General features: G+C 38.2%; 1 protein-coding gene across 2 annotated transcripts in view; it reads right to left on the reverse strand.

Annotated features, from left to right (window-relative positions):
- The window catches only part of LOC134220718 (uncharacterized), a 62,121-nt gene that overhangs the window by 37,624 nt on the left and 7,440 nt on the right, over window positions 1-17,057 (reverse strand). The window contains exon 1 of one of the 2 annotated variants that reach the window (XM_062699819.1): window positions 7,231-7,311. The exons of the other annotated variant lie outside the window; for it this stretch is intronic. The gene's annotated coding sequence lies outside the window, so the exon portion shown is untranslated. Of the gene's footprint in view, window positions 1-7,230; window positions 7,312-17,057 lie in introns of those variants that run through there. 2 annotated transcript variants of the gene reach the window in all.

Genomic DNA, 17,057 nt, shown 5'->3' on the forward strand with positions numbered 1-17,057 from the left:
CCAATATATTTAGTAAGGGAGCATCCATGGACGACTCAGGAGGTATAACGGCGGTCCATGGTTCACACAAATTAATGAAAATTGATAAGAGCAAATGTCCATGTTTATGAACGGAAAACTGTTCGATATTTGTCCTTTCCTTAATATTGATCTAGGTTGCCTAAGAAAAACTTTGATATTTTTTTTAATTTGGCTGCCACGTGGTGGATTCTGGCGGTGAATGCTTTGATAGCACGTGCTATTTGTACTGCAGATAAATTTTACACATCTATGAGAGTCTTGGAAAATGATCAATGTGTCATTTCAGGTCAGGTCACTTTTATATGTGTTTTTCTCGAAATATTATATTTAATCCAGCAGTGCACATGTTAAAAGATGGATCACGCGACGCCTCTGGCATTGCTTAAAAATGTTGTTAAAGAAAATAAAAGTAAGTTTATCTTTTCTGATGTCTTTAAAATCGTTTCCAAATCTAGAGTCTTTAGAGTAAAAAATATACAGAACCTTGACAGACAGTTTTTTTATTAAGTAAACATAAGCATATTTAAATTTCATTTTTGAATCGCAAGTATCTTACACAATATACCTTTTGCACATTTTGGTTTCCCAATTTATGATTCGATGAAATTAAAACTTCCTTCAAAGTGCAGGTATTTAAAAATAATGTTTAAATTTCTTGAAATTACCAATACGATACATGGCCGAATGTACAGGGCCGAATATATTTTACCGGTACTACCGGTACTAGACTTTCTCAGTACCGTAGTACCAGTATCACAGCAAGGGATCGATACTAGAAACCCTATATGAGAGTGATTGATCCGCGATTGTCTTAGGTGGTTAGACCGTAATTATCACATGACCACTAAGATAACCTAATGAGGTGGTCAAATGTTAGAGAATTTATGATAATAAGCTCAAAATAGATGAAGAGGCTATATCCCCCCTAGGCAACGGAGCTAGTTACGCCAATGATGATAATTATGTGCTTATTATCGTTTGAGTCCAAAATTCGGGAAGTTATCACCGGTAACAAATCATCTACGGTTCTCATTTGAAATTCAATCATCATCTCATGAGAATGATTCAGCACTACAGTAGCTAGCGGAGAACGAAATGCACCCCTTAAGCTTTTTCGATGTTTTCATCAATATAAACAAGAATTCCGAACCATTTCAACGTGTAAATGCAAAATTTACAAAACCAACTACATTTCACAATGATCTCCTATTCAAAACAATAAGGTTTACATGACTTTCTAACGCATTTAAAAAATGTTTGAAAAATAGGACTGGGGCAAAACGCCCGAATGGGGGTGTAAAATGACTCAATTGCATGTGAAATAATAATGAAATCTTGTGGTAGTTTGTTTTTTCCTTATGTATTGAACAGCAATCTTACGGATGAGGTGGAAAAATCGCAAATCGTTAAATTTGGGTGACTATGAAGGGTTTTTCCTCACTTTTTCCAATGGAGCTCAATAATGGATAACTAATTATGAATTTTAATGGTAATATTCGTTCATAAATGCCCTACAACAGATTATATGAGTGATTTTGTGGATGAGGCCATTTTGCTCCAGGGGTACCTTATGCACTGTTCTTTCCTACACCATTTCATCAAATATTATATATTATTGATTTCATACAATAGAAAGTTGAGGCGAGAGGAATTGTCTTCAAATAGCAAAACATAATCGATTGAAGACGGCAGAAAGTTGTCGTCGTCAGCAGAATCACAAGCGCGTGTTGGAACGATATGCCGCAAAACTGTATTTGCATGGATGGCGTCTTTAGCATTTCTCATCGGCAGATCATCGAGTGACTTATGTTAGTCAGTGGAAATCAAGTAAAATTTCATTGAATTTTAACTAGGAAATGATCATATTCTAAATGTTTAGGACGGAGTCAGGTCTCGTGATAGGCCAATGCTTGTCGATGTCTAGAAGCTGTCGAAAAAATGAAGAATGTGTGTAGCCGCCAGACATTTTAAATACTCACGCTCCTCTAATGTGAACGTGTACTATACACATGTGGAAGTGTTGGCTTGACAAATGGATTGCGAGTGATTTGACTATGCGTCCAATTGGGTCCTATAGCCCTACCTCGTTTATGTTTGCAAACGATAGTGCATCGGTCAAGAATACTTGAACAGATGTTATAAAAATTCTGGTAAAAGTCTAAATCAGTAAAAATAATATTTTTGTGTTTAAGACATATTAAGGCAAATTTTGGGCTGCGCAACATTTCAGAACGAATGAACCATCAGCCCAAAAAAAGATATTTTAGTACCAGATAAAGATTGTCGCTTCGGTTCCCTTTGTTTTGCTGTCCGAAACATGTGTGGTACCTGACTGTCAAATCGTATGTATTTTTCCTTCATTGACATTTAGATCCCCTATCCTCGCCAGCAAAAGATGTTTCGGACAGCAACGACAGTGACAATCTTTATCTAGTAACTAAAATATCGTTTGCCCAAAACGTCAGGGCCATATATTAACTGCCAAAGGTTGAGTCAAGTGCCCTGCGGTGTTTTGCTAGCGCGTTTGAATCATATTAATCCGTACGTCAAACAAGACCGAAAATGTCGAGGAAGCATTTTTCATCTATTTTTTAATTTTAAAATATAACAATGTTCCTTACGATTTTTGAGTCGAAAGAAGAACTGATGCGTTCAGGATGATTAACTTCATCGATCCCTGAAAGAAAATCGAATATCGATTCTTCATTTTAGGACCCAATTTGGGAATCTCGAGCTCATTCAGTAGCCGCTAGGTTGCGAAGGCCGACGGAGGTCCGTCGTAGCTTAGTTGGTTAAAGCACCAGTCTAGCGTACTGTAGAGTCGTGGGTTCGAGTCCCATCGAAGGGAAAGTGGTTACCTCCAATACATTTTTCAAATCATTATCTTCCACATAATGTATCACATATGAGTTTTCATAACATTGTAAATTAATGTCCAAGTCGGGTGGTTTAATCCCCGGAATATAGGCAATTAACTTTGATTGAACTGACTTCTAGATGCCGTAACAGGCTTCTGCGGCATGCAAACATTTTTACGTAATTGAAAATCAGTATATTGGATTATTGGAAATTCCAGCTGGGTCCTCAGTTAGCCTTGAGCGCAAAGGCGTAGGATTGCCAATTCGGGTGGGAAACATTCTCGGCTCCCTGGGCATAGTGTATAGTCCATAATCATACCACGCAATACCATAACCACGCAGCATACATAATCATGCATTGGTGTGCGTAGAAAACCTTTCAAATTATCAACTGAAGAAATGCTAATGAAATACTATGTTGAAAAGCAGGCCAACTCTCAGATGGAATGTAGAGCCATTGAAGAAGAAGAATATATTTAAAACTTAACGAATATTCGTCAACTTGGCTTCGCTACTAAAATTGCAAAAGAATTAAATGATCCACATTGTCTAAAAGTACTGTATTGTTCTCTTGTAAGTCCAATTCTCGACACTCATCCATTGTATGGGCACCAAACGACGTAACATGGAAGCTGAGAATCGAGCGTGTCTAAAAACGATACATCAGGCTCGCATTGAGACATGGAGGAACCTGCGAATCTACCTGCGTATCCTGATAGATGCCAATTGCTTGGTCTTGATACCTTGGATTGGCGACGGAAAATCCAACATGCTACAATTATTGCGAAATTGCTGAACGGAGAAATCGATTCCTCCCATCTCCTCTCGCTGATTGGTTTTCCGCGTACTTGGAAGAATGCTGAGACATGGGAGTTTGCTGCATACTGGATTTTATTCGCACTGCATTTGGTTATAACCAGCCCATTTGAACCACGATACGTTTGTTTTCATCGGTTGAAGCAGCTTCCAAGTTTGGAGTTTCCACATCCCAGTTAGTTAACCGTATAAAAAGACAGAGCCTAATTTAAGACAATGTGCATGTTATTCATTAAGACTATTGAATGTCAAATGAATTACAAATAAACAAATAAACGAATTTTACAATAGTAACAGCACTGCTCAAAGCTATATCTGGTAGCGATTGCCAGGCTTTCGATGAAATAATAACATTCGAAAAAGAAAAACCAAAAGCTAAAAAAAATTACTTTCCTTTATGCTTGCGTCGAATGGATCTTCCTCTGGTTCGCATTAATTTATTCAGTTGACTGGTTTAAATATAACTTACGAATATAATGTCTACTGCCCATTATCACGAAACTGCTCCCTACACTTAATTACATTGTTAGCTATGATGAAACTGTGTTATGCTATATTGCATCATTTTAATTTATCACATATGCAGAACCTGGAAAACATTGGCACTACGTACGCGAGAAGAGCTATATTTTAACAAGGATGGAATGCAAAACATGACTGGCTCATAAATTAATCAGATTGATTTACCAATTTTAGGCTTGGAATCAAGTTAATTTTCAGATATGACGTACAATATTGACGAGTGCGAAAAAATATATCATTTTGGTGTTAGTCGAAACATAAGGAGGGGATATGTTTGGACAGCACCTCCTATACCTGCGTTACGTAATTTGTGAACAGTTCCTAGATCTCTCTACCATCGGGTGTCTGCCCGATATTTGGCTGCTGTGATTAGCTTTGACACGTGTTGAGGTCACTCCTGGCGGAATACAAGTTTCAAAGTGGTCGTGTTTTTGGGGGCACACCACTCGATACGGAGGCGGCGCACAACTGTTATTTTTGTTGACTTAACTTTGCAGCATGCGTGAAATAATCAAAATGACAGTTGTGCGTTGCTTCCGTATCGAGTGGTGTGCCCCCGAAAACGCGAGCACTTTGAAACTTGGATTCCGTCAGGAGTGACCTTAAGAGCATTGAGCGCAAACATACTGCTCCACAATTGACCTTTCCAAAAAAAATGTATTTGCTTTAAGGTAAACTTAAAAAAAGTTAAAATTTAACAAAAAACCCAAATTAATCCACCTAGCGGTGATGATGCCTTTCTCGATTAAATCAAGATATACTGAAGGTTACCACCTTTCGTTTTTTTTCCAATTCCTATCTACCAAAAATGTTGGCAATTTTGTTTTTCTGTAAAATAAGCATAATACATTATGTTATAATCAAGTTATGAAGATCGTGAAATTTTCTTTCATCCATTTTTGACAGAGAATTTATAACAAAATTATTTCAAGTATTGTTATTTGCAACACATTGATATAATTGTTATGACTAACTGGTCGGGTTGGTATATAACATCATGGGTCTCCAAGACCCACGAATATTTTGAAAATTAAGCCAATAATTCTCAAGGTCGACTTAAATATGACAATGATATGGAAATGCTAATATCATCTTCCAAACTTAGACGTGCATGTTCATGATAGAATTAGAGGCGAAAGTATAGAATTAATAGTTCCGTAAGGATACGGCAGGCATGAAGAATGTTTTTATAGAAGTCGATTTGAAAGCGAGCGGAGGGCAATATGTGTGATGGCACATATCGCACGACCTTCCTTCTGCCAAGCTCCCGTATAGTGTCTATAGTGTCTATAGTGACTACTATTTTGATTTGTTGAGCCCACGATTAGGATAAATCGCGTTTGATTCCAATTTCAAAGGTACAAAACGATTTCAGGGGCGCATGACTCCAAAAGTAAGAGACGGGAAAAAGCAAAAAGCTGAAAACAATGCTTAGCCTAAAAATGTGGTCACCAGATACCTACAATTGTAATGTTTGCGTTGAACAAACCATCAGCATTGAGTATTGACCTTGAACTTGAGTCCATGTAATCGAAAACTCAACATTCATTGGAACGATAAAAGCTCACGGTTAATTTATATCAATCATACTTACTATTTGAGATAGGAATTTGCACCACCGAAAGGGATGGAATCCATAGAGAAATTCGATTACACCCAGGTTTTTTTTTTACACGGTTTGGGATTAACAGTTAAAGGCCTACAGCGTGAGTGAAAAAACGATTTAAACCCAAGAAAAAAATCAAAAAAAAATCAAAGAAAAATCAGGTGGAATTTAAAAAGCTCTAAAAATTCGAGTTAACCGAGAAATTAATGAACTCCAACCGCGTAAAAAAAACCTGGGTGTATACGACTCGTGAAAGTGATTGGTTTCTTGCTATGATGTTGAATTTTGGCTAACCTTCAACCCATCATGCTTTGTTGCTGTGAGTGATGCACACAGCCTGCAGTCAATTACTAAAGAAAACCAGTTCTGGTAAAAGATGATCACAGTGAAAGTTAAAGGTCAAATCAAGCACTTCAAATATCTAAACATACAACATGAGTCATACATAAACCACAACGCTACACTACGCGTTTTTTTATTTTCAACTTATCTTAGTAATTTGTAATCGTAAGTTCTTGAAGGTGGATGGTATTAAAGTACTTTTTTGTCGGTATAATCGCAGTACTCAAAAATCTATGGAATTTCTATTTTTTTTAGTAAAATGCGATACTGTTCACTGTTGTATATAGGTATCCGTCGTTCTTTTTTTTCATGCTGTGCTCATCCAATTTGGAAGGCAACAATTTGAGCAACATTTGTGTCCGCACGGTGCGTCGCTCGTAGCGCGAAATTGCCGATACGATACTGATTAACTGCTGTTTTGAAGATAATTGAGTGATAGCAAGAAGAAATTGATTCGATTTGTGCTACACAAGTTTGTTAAGGAACTTGAATAGCTGAACAAAATACTCAAGTTAATTATTGAAAGCTTAACAAATAATTGTAGTTCAAATGCCTATACAAACAGAGGCTTTTTGGTTGTAGCTGAAAACATGTTTACGCAAATTGGTACCTGGGATGCAATATTGCGCGCACGTGTTTGCTTGCATGAGATTGGATTTGCCGAAATTTCCATAGATCGCTCGAAAATTCTGCAACACGAATCTTTCAAAGCCGTCGATAAATTATCCAAGCGCACCGTAGAATGATGTAAAGTATTGGTTTTGCATTGTATGTTTTGGAAAAGCCCCCGTACCCATTGATTAGTACAAAACGCATAAAACCGATGGATGAATAAGCCAAAATAGCACAAAAGTCTTTAACCTACCAATCATCTGTGCATATTATTGACTGAAATCTCGCACGACTTGTTATTGTTCGGCTAACCAAAAATGAGCCGTTTTCATCTTCTTGACACGCCTATTTCATACTTTGAGATTTCAGTTGGTTGCACATTCATGGTTATGCATCGCCATTCTGCGCCGCATCTTGCATCTATTTGTCGAGTTGCCTATTCGATATACTCACCATTAATGGAATGCAACAGAATACGAAACAAAAATTGAAAATTAGAACCGGCAAGCATAGTTGTAAATCCCAGAATGAATGAGGTGGATGACGAATTCACCTTAATAGTCGGATTTTGTCATTTGATTTCCACCAGGCTTAGGCCGTTCGTTCTATGCGATTTTGTCTAACTATCGTTTATTTGGAAGGCTCATTTGCCGTGAAGCGTTACGGAGCCGGTATCATATTTTTCAATACTGCTTTTCGTGATTTTTACACCCAAAACAATTATGTGTGTAAGCGTTTTGTATCAAATCTCGCATGCAAACTGATCAGAGAATGTCATACTTGTTATGCCAGCTCATTGCATTAAGTTGGTTTTTTTGGTTTTCATTTTTTGAAATGACGAAAAATGGGCTTGAATGTGATAAATCTGTAATGAAATGGCATAGAATCTTATTTACTTTTTTTTTTTTTTTTTATCTTTATTAAAGAGATTTTCAGCCCTAGGCTGTTTGCCTCTTATTTACTAAATATGATCAATCTTGCCAGAAAATCATGTTGCTGCATAAAACAATAGTTTCCATGTTATTGTGCCACAGTGTACGCTTGACCGACCATAGAGCGATAGATAAACCTGCCTTTGGAGTGATTTTATGTCGTCCCAACAAACAATTTGAGACTGTAATATGACTACCTAGTCCAATAACAGTCGAATTATAGTTGTGAGTGCTGAACAGCAAAGCATGCTGAATAATGTTACAAATAAATGTAACTTACATCAAAATTTCAGCTTTAATTCTGCTCCAGATGGTTTTATGTACAATACACTTCCCAAATGCTTTACAGGCGTTTCTTTTGCGAACATATTCAGCTACATCATTGTGCTCAAAAACTAGTTGAACAAATGATTTTAAATGAGTATGTTATACTCGTGTTCAGTATTTTATAATTATTAGAACATCAATCTTACACAATGTTCAACAATCGCTTGAAACACTACACTATTCAACACCATAAATTTAGCTTAACAAATGGCTGAAATGAAGCCATTTCAATGAATAGTTTTGCTACTGTTCCATATATCACACCTAGCTGATGAATGCTGATGAATGGACATATAATTTGTTCGATAAAGCTTGCGCTAATCTATAATTCAGTCTCACATGATGTGTCAAATTTTATGCCGATTAATGATATTTTCCATACTTGAGTTCATATTGAACATTTGAAAAGTATATCTATTCAAGATTGTTAAAACAAATAACGAGCGTTTGCATAAATTTGAGAACATGGACAAAATCTACAAGAAGTATAAAAAAAGCGGTACATACTACCGAAAGTTAAGAAAAACTCGTGAGCAGTACGAAAATGCTTTGAAAAAATTGTTTTCTAAAAGTTCGCCGGAGCTATTGCGTCATTCGACGGAGCTGAGTAAGTAGATATCATTATTTTGTTGCACTTATAAAGAATGTTTTATAACATTAGCGCACAATTTTCAACAGATGAAGTAGATTGTGGTATTGAAATACCTAACAGGAAGGACACTACAGATAATAATGATGCAACTAATGATCTCCCGCCAAACGTATCCGGAAAAGATGAAATCCATGTGTTAAGAGAGGCATCTAGCATTTTGTCTCAAGATCCTACAAAATTCGAAGGAAAAAGTGACTCGGAAGAAGCACTTCCTGCGTGGGCGCTGCAACATAATATAACACATGTAGCATTAAAAGATTTGCTGCTATTGATCAAAATTCAATATAACGACATAAACCTACCGTCTGACCCCAGAACTCTACTGGAGACTCCACAAAACACCGGAAAACCGGATGGACACGTGTCCATCAAACTATTTCATTAATTACAGATACACTATTTGAACACTCATCCAAGCTAATTGAGCTAAATGTGGTCATGTGACTATAGTTCCAATGCTGGATTTCCATTATAGCACCCAAATGAGTTCTATACTGGATTTTATGCAACCCATTTGAGTTACATAAGATTCGCACCCCTTTTTGAGCTTTCCGAGGAATGGCTTCTTTGAGAAAGGGCGCATCAAACCCATTACAATTGTGGGAAGTGTAGGTACCCATCTACATAGGTAGAAATTTTTAAAGGCACTCCAAAAAATTTTTTGACGTAGAACTACGTCTGTCTTTTCTATATTAGGGTACACTTTACGATTGCAAAAAATCGGAAAACGTCACGAAAAAATGATAGACTTTGATCGTTAATATCTCAGCCGTTTCTCGATAGATTTTCAATTTTCTTGGACCATTCGATCAAGGAAGAGTCAACGCTTCATACTCATTGTACACTGAAGTCGTTTTTACGCGGTTTTTCTTACACCAATCGCTATTCATGCGATTTTTTTTCACTCGAGTTTCGGGATTTACGCGGTTTATTCAGACATATTTTGGAATTTACGCTGATTTTAAGGTTGTTTTAATTTACGCGGCCCATATTCTCCGCGTGAAAACCGACTCCAGTGTGTTACAATATTTTTGTATGATTATTTACTATTGAAAACTTGCTAACAGTTTAGCAATCGGTTTCGGTGAATCAGTCATTCTCGTAAGTGCGTCGCAAACTTCTTCTACCATAGCATTACATTCCAACTGGAACTTGGCCTGCTTTTCAACTTAGTAATCTTTAAGCATTTCTTTAGCTATTAATTGAAAGCTTTCTTTGCCCGCCTTTGCATTAGTATGTATCTTGTGGGGCAAAATTAATGGATTCACTATGTTCAGAGGAAAACATTCTAGATCGGAACAAGAATCAATCTCGCCATCTCCGGATTCTGTGCCTTTGTTCGCAAGGCTAACTGGAGACCTCAAGTCAGCATAGAAGTCAAATTATGCAACTTACAGGGCTTTTTGCTGGTGCAGTTCATTTCTTCTAACTTACACGCGCGTTTTATCTCGAAAGTTTGGGGTGTTTGACGGCAAATTCTAGCTCACGTCTATTGATGCCAGTAGAGGGGCTCGGAATTTTCTTAACGATGGACTTTTCTGAGCCAACTGGGGTTTAGACTGACTTAGTGGCGGGTGTTTAGTCTCTGTTCTCATACTATAATTATTGGAATTTTCATTTGATAACTTCTCAGGTGTGAAAAGTAGGCGAGTTGTCGTCGGCGACAAATTTTCAAATTTTGGAATCGATTATTATTTAAATGTGAACCTAACTAATACCAATTTAAGGTGAGGCACTACACACCGTGTTATTTTTCCTATCTTTTGTCTCTTTCTAGCATTGCCACCTCCTAATTTTGGAGTGGCGTATTTCGGTTTTCAGTTGTTTGATGTAACTGTAAAGTGCTGTAAATGTATCAGCATGTAGATTGCGAGTAAGCACACGCCGGTGGTACTTTTTCAATATCATATTTGTTGTAGACAAAAAATTAAGCATTCAATGATGAAATGATGACGATTTGATGATTGTTTGTGCTTGCCGTGTCACCTTAATGTCAATAATTAAGTTGAATACGATGTTTGTAATTGTGTTTTGGTGTTATTTAGGAAAATAAGTTCAAAAAGTAGCGTTTACCAATGCTTCAAATCGAAATACGATTATCGAACGATTCAAACTCTCTAGCGAGTTTTTAACAATTGATAATTTGGATATGTGATCGCTTGAGAGTGTTGTTTATCCTCGATTATTAGAAAATTTTATTTGCATCATTCTTTTCAAATGTTGGTCTAAAAATAATATACATCACCAGGGTTCGTAATGCTTACTCCATCTCAGGATCACAGGATAAACAACGAAAACAGATTCATCCTGGGCTAGAAAAACGCTTGAACAGAAAAGTTGAAAACCTGTACACTACATACAGCTACGTAGTTCAACGTCACCTTTGCGTACAACCCGATTGGGCTGCACCTTTGAGTTTTTGAAGGAATTCTCAGAATTAATCTTAGAAAATTTGTGAAGGAAATTCCAGAAGAATTCCTTAAGAAATTTCCTAAGGTCCTAAGAAGACCAAAGCAATTCCTGAGAAACATTTCAAAGAAAAACCTTGTGTCATTTGTGGATCGAATTTCCGATCGTGGATCGTTCCCGATTTGTGGATCGAATTTCCCGATCGAATTCCTGACAGAATTCTTGAAGGTTTACTAGAATGAGTTTCTTGATAACTTATCGAATTAATTTCTGAAAGTTTTTCCTAGGGAATTATTTAAGGTATATACGAAAAATAAATTCTTACATTTTTTTTTCAAATGAACTCCTGCAGTAAATTGCCAAGTAATTCTTTATAATATCCGTATATCCGCAATCTCGATATTTCGGGAGTTCTTCATGGCATGTAGTCTTGATTTTAGAGTCAAAACTGAGTTTGTTTCACTAGTATCCGGATTTTATAAGAAATTCTTGAAGAAATATAAGCATTTCTATGTAAATTCCAATAGCTATTTGATTGGAAAATCCATTAAAAAATCCTTCCTGAATTTCTTTCAGAATTCCTTCGGATGTTCCTTCAGAATATTTCAGAATTTTTTCAGAATTCCTTCATCTCAGGGTCTCTTTCGATTCTTCGATAATCTCTTTAGAAAAGCCACCAGGGATTAATTTGGACACTCATCCAGGGATTCCTTCAGAAAAACCTTCGGAAAGGCTTTTGAATTTTTTTCAAAAATTACTTTAGAACATCCTCCAGGAAGTCCTTAGGAAATTCCTTCAGTAAACCATACGAAATTCCTGCAGGAATAAATCTGGGAATAATTCTAATTTGGAGGAATTTCTAAAGGAATTTTCGAAAAAAAAAACATCCAAAAGTATTAAAGTGTTAAACTTATTTTCAATTGGCAGACCCGACGAAACTCATTTCGCCTTTTGATTTATTCCCTGATTAGTTCTCAAGTTATGTAGAAATTTATGGTTTATTTGTACATCCACATGCCAGATTTTTTTCCATTTGCTTGATTAATTCTCGAGTTATGAAGAAATTGGAGTTTCATTTGTATGCCCCCCTTTCAAAGAGGAAGGGGTCTCGAACCATCTTAACCCGTTTCGGTCTGACCTAGAAATCAAAATTGAAATAACCCGTGTAGGCTCATTTTTCGTCCGATTGCCATGAAATTTTCAGGGAAGAAGCGTCATCATGTCTATTTTTTGGTACGAGACTTGATTTGAACATGGTGACAATCCGGCCGGATTTATTAAGGGGGGGTCCTGGGTCAGTTGCAGTCAAAAACGGGTCATTTTTTTAAAACCATTGATAAATTAACGAAAGTGACCAGAATGCTGATGCAAACGTGGTCAATCATCATTGACCAGCATCAGAAGTTAGTTTTGATACATTTGAATTACCAGGACATGGTTCCGGATGTTCCGGGAACCTGGTTCCCTGGGGTATCCCTGGGGTGGTGGACACTTTTCAAGTGGACACAACCCAGTCTTGCGACATATCAAACTTCATGGTTTTGGAAGAGAATCCTAATAGATGAATTTTTGGGAGGTTTTGGACACATTGGCCACATCCGGAAGTGTTCCCGGGAGCCTGGTTCCCTCAAGGAAGTGGACAAATCTCGATTAGCACCGAAACCCATCTTGCGACATATCAAACTCCATGATTTTGAAATACAAGCTCAATAGATGAGTTTTTGATAGGTTTTGGACACAGTGGCCACGTTCGGAAGTGTTTCCGGGAACCTGGTTCCCTCAGGGAAGTGGACAAGTTTTGATTAGCACCGAAACCCATCTTGCGACATATCAAACTCCATGATTTTGGAAGACAAGCTCAATAGATGTTTTTTTTAGAGATTTTGGACACATTGGCCACGCTCGGAAGTGTTCCCGGAAACCTAGCTCCCTCAAGAAAGTGGACAAATTTCGATTAGCACCAAAACCCATCTTGCGACATATCAAACTCCATGATTTTGAAAGACAAGCTCAATAGATGGGTTTTTGAGAGATTTTTGACACATTGGCCACATCCGGAAGTGTTCTCAGGAACCTGGTTCCCTCAGGGAAGCGGACAAATTTCGATTAGCACCGAAACCCATCTTGCGACACATCAAACTCCATGGTTTTCAAAGACAAGCTCAATAGATGGGTTTTTGAGAGATTTTGTACACATTGGTCACATCCGAAAATGTTCCCAGGAGCCTGGTTCCCTCAAGAAATTAGACAAATCCCGCCTAGTACCAAAACTCATCTTGCGACATATCATACTCCATAATTTTGGAAGACAAGCTCATTGGATGAATTTTTGAGAGATTTTGGACACATCGGTCACGTCCGGAAGTGTCCCGGGAGCCTGGTTCCCTCAGGGAAGCGAACAAATTTAGATTACCGCTGGAACCCATCTTGCGGCATGCCAAACTCCATGGTTTTGAAAGACTAGCTCAATAGATGGGTTTTTGAGAGATTTTGGACACATTGGCCACATCCGCAAGTGTTCCTGGGAACCTGGTTTCCTCAAAGAAGTGGACAAATTTCGATTAGCACCGAAACCCATCTTGCGACAACCAAACTCCATGATTTTGAAAGACAAGCCCAATAGATGTTTTTTTTTAGAGATTTTGGACACATTGGTCACGTCCGGAAGTGTTTCCGGGAAATTGGTTCCCTCAAGAAAGTGGACAAATCTTGCCTAGCACCAAAACCCATCTTGCGATATATCAAACTCCATGATTTTGAAAAACAAGCACAATACATAAATTTTTGAGAGATTTTGGACACACTGGCCATGTCCGGGAGTGTTCCCGGGAGTCTGGTTCTCTCAGCGAAGCGGTCAAATTTTGATTGGCTCCAAAACCCATCTTGCGACATATCAAACTTCATTATTTTGCTTGACTTTCAAAATCATGGAGTATGTTACGTCACAAGATGAGTTTCGGTACTAATCTAAATTTGTTTACTTCCTTGAGGGAACCAGGTTCCCAAGAACACTTCCGGTCGTAGCCAATGTGTCAAAAATCTCAAAAAAAAATTATGTGTTGTGCGTGTCTGTCAAAATCATGGAGTTTGATATGTCGCAAGGTGAGTTTCGGCACTAATCTAAATTTGTTCGCTTTCCTGTGGGAACCAGGCTCCCGGGAACACTTCCGGACGTGGCCAATGTGTCCAAAATCTCTCAAAAATTCATCTATTGAGCTTGTCTTCCAAAATTATGGAGTTTGACATGTCGCAAGATGAGTTTTGGTGCTAGGCGGGATTTGTCCAATTTCTTGAGGGAACCAGGCTCCTGGGAACATTTTCGGATGTGGCCAATGTGTCCAAAATCTCTCAAAAACCCTTGTCTTTCAAAAAAAGCTTGTCTTTCAAAACCATGGAGTTTGATGTGTCGCAAGATGGGTTTCGGTACTAATCGAAATTTGTCCGCTTCCCTGAGGGAACCAGGTTCCCGGGAACACTTCCGGACGTGGCCAATGTGTCCAAAATCTCTCAAAAATCCATCTATTGTGCTTGATTTTCAAAACCATGGAGTTTGATGTGTCGCAAGATGGGTTTCGGTGCTTATCGAAATTTGTCCGCTTCCCTAAGGGAACCAGGCTCCCGGGAACACTTCCGAACGTGGCCAATGTGTCCAAAATCTCTCAAAAACTCATCTATTGAGCTTGTCTTTCAAAATCATGGAGTTTGATATGTCGCAAGATGGGTTTTGGTGCTAGGCAAGATTTGTCCACTTTCTTGAGGGAACCAGGCTCCCGGGAACACTTCCGGATGTGGCCAATGTGTCCAAAACCTCTCAAAAACTCATCTATTGAGCTTGTCTTCCAAAATCATGGAGTTTGATATGTCGCAAGATGGGTTTCGGTGCTAATCGAAATTTTTCCACTTCCTTGAGGGAACCAGGCTCCCGGAAACACTTCCGAACGTGGCCACTGTGTCCAAAACCTCTCAAAAACTCATCTATTGAGCTTGTATTTCAAAATCATGGAGTTTGATATGTCGCAAGATGGGTTTCGGTGCTAATCGAGATTTGTCCACTTCCTTGAGGGAACCAGGCTCCCGGGAACACTTCCGGATGTGGCCAATGTGTCCAAAACCTCTCAAAAACTCATCTATTAGGATTCTCTTCCAAAACCATGAAGTTTGATATGTCGCAAGACTGGGTTGTGTCCACTTGAAAAGTGTCCACCACCCCAGGGATACCCCAGGGAACCAGGTTCCCGGAACATCCGGAACCATGTCCTGGTAATTCAAATGTATCAAAACTAACTTCTGATGCTGGTCAATGATGATTGACCACGTTTGCATCAGCATTCTGGTCACTTTCGTTCATTTATCAATGGTTTTAAAAAAATGACCCGTTTTTGACTGCATCTGACCCAGGACCCCCCCTTAATAAATCCGGCCGGATTGGCACCATGTTCAAATCAAGTCTTGTACCAAAAAATAGACATGATGACGCTTCTTCCCTGAAAATTTCATGGCAATCGGACGAAAAATGAGCCTACACGGGTTATTTTAATTTTGATTTCTAGGTCAGACCGAAACGGGTTAAGAACCTTCCCCGGCCCCAAAACCCTCTGCATACATTTTTTTACGCTGATCGTTCAGTAGTTCCCGAGTGTATAAGGGTCAGACAGACAGAAATTCATTTGTATGTATATAGATAAAAAAAACACTTTACAAAAGAAATTTTCGAAGATTTCCCAAAAAAAAATCTGAAGAGATTCCCGAAAGAATTCTGGAATAAATTTCAAAAGAAATTTCAAAGGTCTACATAAATTTCTGGAAGAGTTGCTGAATGAATTTCCGGAGGTATGTCCGAAGGAATTTCTATAGGAAATTCGGAAAGACTTCCTGGAGAAAGTTCTAAATAAACTCCAACGAGAAATTTCGAAAGAATACCAAAAATATCTTCCTTAAATTTCAGAAGAAATTCTTTGAGAAATTACTGGAATTACGATAATAAAAATTCCTGAAAGAATTTCTAAAAAAATCCTAAATCGAAGGTTTTCTCCTAAAGGAATTTCCTGATGTATTGCTAAAACAGTGTCCGTAGGTATTCCTATAAAAATTCTTGGAGAATTTTCCATGGGTATTTTATAAGAATTTTCGATGGAACTCCTAAAAAAGTTTTCGAATGAATTTCTTAAGAAATTCCCAAAAGACTTCGTAACGGAATTTCCGAAGCAATCCCTAAGAAACTAAGGAACTTTTGGAGATATTTCGGAAAGAATTTCCGAAGAAATAAAAAAAAAAATCAAGGGTATTCATGGAGGAAGTTCTGAAGGAATTTTTGGGAAATACTTAATTAATTCCTAGATTTTAACATAATCCGCCACGATCGGGCAAATCGATATGGAGGGGTGCTTTTAGGGATCAAAAAACAGCACTCCTTCAAAAAAGTCGATCTTGCACCGATGTCTGGCACCGAAGCTGTCGCATGTCAGGTGACTATTCGAGGAAAAGACCTCAGTATCGCCTCGATATACCTTCCTTCAAACACCGCGATATCTCGTAGAGAGATCTCTTGCACATATGCTCGGTTATGCCCGAGCCACGGTTGCTCTTGGGAGATTTTAACTCCCACGGAACAGGCTGGGGGAACTGTACGACGACAACCGTTCATCTATGATATACGACCTCTGCGACGACTTCAATATGTCAATTTTGAATACAGGAGAAGTTACACGAGTGGCTCCTCCAGCAAGAGATAGCCGTCTAGATCTTTCTATTTGTTCGAGCTCATTATCGTTGGACTGTACTTGGAAGGTGGTCCAAGATCCTCATGGTAGTGATCATTTGCCGATCGAAGTTGCGATTTCCAATAGACGTAATCGATCTGTTTCTATCGACCTCTCATATGACCTCACGAAGCACATCGATTGGGGAAAATATGCAGAGGCCATCATTGATGGCGTAGAGTCGATAGATGCACTTCCCCC

The sequence above is a fragment of the Armigeres subalbatus genome, chromosome 3 (genome assembly GCF_024139115.2).
Source record: "Armigeres subalbatus isolate Guangzhou_Male chromosome 3, GZ_Asu_2, whole genome shotgun sequence".
NCBI classification, from domain to species: Eukaryota; Metazoa; Arthropoda; class Insecta; order Diptera; family Culicidae; genus Armigeres; species Armigeres subalbatus.